The 4,719-nt window shown below is 38.0% G+C and overlaps 1 non-coding gene across 1 annotated transcript; it reads left to right on the top strand.

The window, feature by feature from the left end:
- The first annotated feature begins 3,515 nt into the window (after positions 1-3,515).
- Positions 3,516-4,600, top strand: LOC112078992 (uncharacterized). Its single transcript, XR_011479007.1, has 3 exons — positions 3,516-4,059; positions 4,343-4,380; positions 4,499-4,600. It is a non-coding gene; the product is annotated as an uncharacterized protein (transcript).
- Positions 4,601-4,719: the final 119 nt, after the last annotated feature.

Raw genomic sequence — 4,719 nt, 5'->3', positions numbered from 1 at the left:
GTATTAAGAGAGTAGTCACAGACATCTAGTAGAGAGGTAGAATTCTAAGTTTTCATAGTCCTCTATGCATATTTGCTTTGTCAATCACATTAACAATGGGTAGATACGAGAACGAATTTGATTTAACCAATATTCACTTTCCCACTCAATTAAGATAATATGTCTTCGTAGTAGAATTCTAGGCCCTGTTTTAGAAATATTGATCTTAAGAACTTAGAAGCTCAACATGTTTTTCTGTGCATGATGAGCCTAATGCCTCAACAATCATCAAGCGTCCCAAGCAAAAAAGAAAAATACATGAGAACATGTAATATACTGGACCCCTATTTCTCTCCTCCCTGCGAAAGACAAAGGTGGTCGATAATCAATGATTGGAAGAATCGAGTTACAAGAAGGAGTAGGATCACTTTTCCAAAACAAGCTACACTCTACCATTATGAGACGCTGTTATACTCGCACAACTTTGTCAGAGTTCTCTGTGCCAACGATTTTTATCAGATTTATATGGTGAATTTTTTGTGAGCAGGTCAGAGGCGCCTTGTGTAATAGGCCACTCACAATCGATCTTGGACTGATTGATGGTGTACATCTCAACCACTTGGGACAACAAACGTTGGTATAGTTAATCGAGCATGGAGCATGCTATAATCGCTTTTGACATTTTAGCACACGACACACATATTTGCGAGGAAACAAAACTTTTGCCTTATACAATCATTGAGCTCTGAAAATGTCATTTGAGATGTTGCTTGTTGAAAAATCATAGATAAATAAAAGACCACTTCATTCATTTTTTCATTACATTCCAACCACGCACTTAACGTATTCTAATCTATGTTTTTTGGAATGAAAAAGTGCACACGAAATACAGAATACCTACCTGCAGCAAAACGCATTTATCGACAAAACCAACGCTCACAAATCATGTGAAACATACAGCAATAATCACTTTAATCAACTAGTAAAATAAGTATGCGCATACCTAATCCCCATGTTTGCTTCGAAACGGCATTGGGAATGCTCGTATGTAGTTCTTGAACTAGCAATAGTTTTCTTGCGACAGCAATACCCCCGTCTTAATGATCTCTTGCTATGATAGGTACACAAACAGTAATGACGTAACTTTCAGATAGTATAGTAGAGGACAATTGTTACAAAACTAGAGCAACCGATCTCCTGTCGACCATTAATGTCAGAACATAATTGCAAACAATAGTCCACTTTTCTGTCTCTATTTAATGAGCGCAAGGCTTTTTAAGTGCAGAGCGCAGTTGCAAGGCTTATATACTCGAGACTAAAACGAGACTTGTTCATAAACGAAGCTCTAAATCATGTTCGCTATATAACCAGAAATTCAAAAGCTCACTTTATTTTCAAAAACAAAGTCCTCGCAAAAATCAATTAGGGTATGAAATAGGCCTCAGAAATATATTCACTTTCCCAAAACAAGCTCTAAACTGCTTTATGTTTTGCTTTGGCTATCTCTGGTATAATATAGATATATTCCTTTGGCTCTCAGGTTAACCTTGTAGGTTCATGAGCCCACTTGCGAAGTTAATAGAGACACCTAGAGCTGGTACAGGTCTTTTCAGTTGGCAAGCTCGCTGCATGGAACTCTGACCTTTGAATTTATGCGATCCGCCACACATATATTTAACTCACTCGTCAAATCCTTACAGCAAATAACCGAAGTTCATCTCAATCATCCTCGTAGAGAAAACAGAACGCGTCCTCTTTCCTGAAATAGCGGCAAAGGAAAATAACATAGAAAACGAGTCTTTTTTGCAGTGAGTCTCCCCATACGGTGTTTTTCTCTCTATATAACACATATGAGTACTCTCACTATTAGATTTCAGTGTATCAGTTATGGAAATGCACACTTTGCTTGAGCTCTATTCAAGGTGAATTGTCGTTTTTGTGGGAAGACAGATTTAGCTCGTTACAAGGATGAACATCCGAGTGACTTTGTGGGAAGGACTGCTTTTGGCACATTGCTCAGTTTTTCTCTGCAGGTAGCTCATATGCTGCTGAGAGCCTTAATCTCTTTGATAGTATTATCCACGAACAATATGAATGATCCAAACTTTTACCGATGAAACCAAAACTCAGAGAAAGCATGCTTGCGAAAAATCTGAAAAAACACTTTTTCATAAACAGGCTCTATTGGGATTTGATATAGAGAACAGGAAAATATAGGCACTTTTCCAAAAACAAGCTCCAAATCATGTTAGAACTACAGAAATAATCAACTTTTTCCATAAACAAGCTCTAAATCCACTTGTGTAATGAATATGAACACTCTGTAAGTGAAATTCCACTTTGGCACGCAGTACTAAGTTAAGACGCGATGATGGGTAAACCACTGTTGGAACCAGTTTTCAGCAAGCATGCGACCCTTGACAATTACAGAAATTAAACACTTTTTCCATAAACAAAGCTCTAAAATCTGTTGACAAAAAGCTGACACAAAACTTTTCAAATAAAACAAGTCTAAATCATGTTTGAAACCCAAGAAATAAACAACTACATTTCCAACAAGGCGTCCAAATCATGTTGAAAATAACAGAAATAGATCATTTTCCATAAACAAAGGCTCAAATCAGTTTGATGCACTCGTAAGTGAAATTTTTTGCAGACTGTTAAGACTCGATGATAGGAACACTGTGACAGTTTTCAGCAAGCCTGCACCCTTGAATTACAGACAATAAAAACTTTTCCATAAACAAGCTCTACATCACATGTTGAACAACCTGAAAAAACACTTAATTTCATAAACAAGCTCTAAATCATTGTTGAAAACAAAATAAACACTTTTTCAAAAACAAGGCCAAATCATAGTTGAATACAGAAATAATCCACTTCTTCATAAAACAAGCTCCTAGAATCATGTTTGAAATAGCGGCAACCCTCCTGTAAGCTGAATTTTTTTGCAGTACTCGTTAAAACTCGATGATAGGAATACTGTGGACAGTTTCTCAGCAAGCTGCAACCTTTAGCATTACAGAAATAAACACTTCTTCCAATAAAATACAAGCTCTAAATCATGTTTGTAGGAGGAGAACTGAAACACTTATAATCTCAATAAACCTCAAAGCTTATTTCAGGTTGAAAACAGAAATATAACACCTTTATCCAAAGAAGCAAGCTGTCCAAACAAATGTTTGGAAAGGGCTTTATCATTGAAAATTTAGGTATACACTCTTATGCCTTCCATTGATATAAGACGAAGGCTCTAACACTCCCATAGGATTTGCGATGCACTCTTTAAGTTGAATTGGACATCATTTTGAGTCAATTTTTTTTGGGAGGTGTAACTCCTTTTTGGATTGTTAATTTCAAGGCCTACCTCAAAACTCAGTGGCCTTTTTTCCCTGGAATTTTCCAAAGCTGTACGTCCAATTTAGGTTGTAATGGTTAACTCTTGACGCCAGCTGGGAATTGTGATAGCGCAGGGATTATTTATTATTAGTGAAATAATCTTGGGTTTTCTCTATAAAATTGTTGTGAATCATTACTTTGCGTCATGCACAAAGTAGATGTCCTAACCGAACTTGCAAACTATTAGTTTTGGTGTAACCCTAAGCAAAATTTGTGGAGTGGTTGAAAAATGAGTTTTAATGACTCCAACCTAAGTGTATGTAAACTTCTGACTTCAACTGTAGCTATGGACACCTAGTTTATGGACACCTAGCTTATGGACACCTAGCTCATGGACACCTAGCTTATGAGTAAACCAACAAAATGTCAATAAAGATTCTTGTCTCTGTAAATTGGGTTCATCTCATCACAAAACCGTACAAACCTAGTTTGTGGCACTTCTTTGATTAGTTTAACAGGTTATTCTTTAGTTTAACAGGTTGTGTGACATGGAAATTGTATGAGATTAAAAGCATATAGTATATAAAACTGGGTGACTTTCTCCCGGTCACAGCTGTTGCATTTCACATGATGATTTCTAATGTACGCAGGTCAGGGAACACAGCGAATGGCCAAGCGAATGGCAATGTCCCGAAAACACCAACTCCACAGCCCCTGGCAACACAGGCCTCACCCCCTCAGGTAAACTGTTCCCCCAGCAACACAGGCCCCACCCCCTCGGGTAAACAGTTCCACTGCATGTGCAGTGGGATCTGATATTGACACCCTTGATAAAAATGACCACAAAATAAATCATTCAAATACTGATCTATTCAAAAAATATAAATTATATTATTTAATACATAATTCTCAAAGGTACGGGTCAAAATTATTGACACCCCTGTCTTTAATACCTTTCAGCACCAGTACGTGACTTATTAATAATTGTACATGTATTAATTCTGCTCTCTTCATCTGTTTCCAGCCAATGCCTACATATCCACCATCTACCTCAGGACTCAGGTATTAATGCTTTATCGTAGCATATTTAGACTTTCATTTGGGGGGGGAAAGGTGTCATATTACCTTAGTTGTACACCTTTATTTTGAATGTTGATTTTTGTTTTAATATGCCACTTAGGTATGGAGAAAACAACAATTGGAACCAACCTCCTGCCACCCAGCCACCTCTGCCCCAGCAAGGACCAGGTGTTCCCAAACCTATCCCTCCCAAGCATTAACCCTAACCCTAACCGACCTCCTGCCACCCAGCCACCTCTGCCCCAGCAAGGACCAGGTGTTCCCAAACCTATCCCTCCCAAGCATTAACCCTAACCCTAACCAACCTCCTGCCACCCAGCC

Source organism: Salvelinus sp. IW2-2015, unplaced genomic scaffold (assembly GCF_002910315.2).
Source record: "Salvelinus sp. IW2-2015 unplaced genomic scaffold, ASM291031v2 Un_scaffold6657, whole genome shotgun sequence".
Lineage (NCBI taxonomy): Eukaryota > Metazoa > Chordata > Actinopteri > Salmoniformes > Salmonidae > Salvelinus > Salvelinus sp. IW2-2015.
The sequence above is the reverse complement of the archived record's forward strand: the minus strand, read 5'-3'. Positions and strand labels throughout refer to the sequence as shown.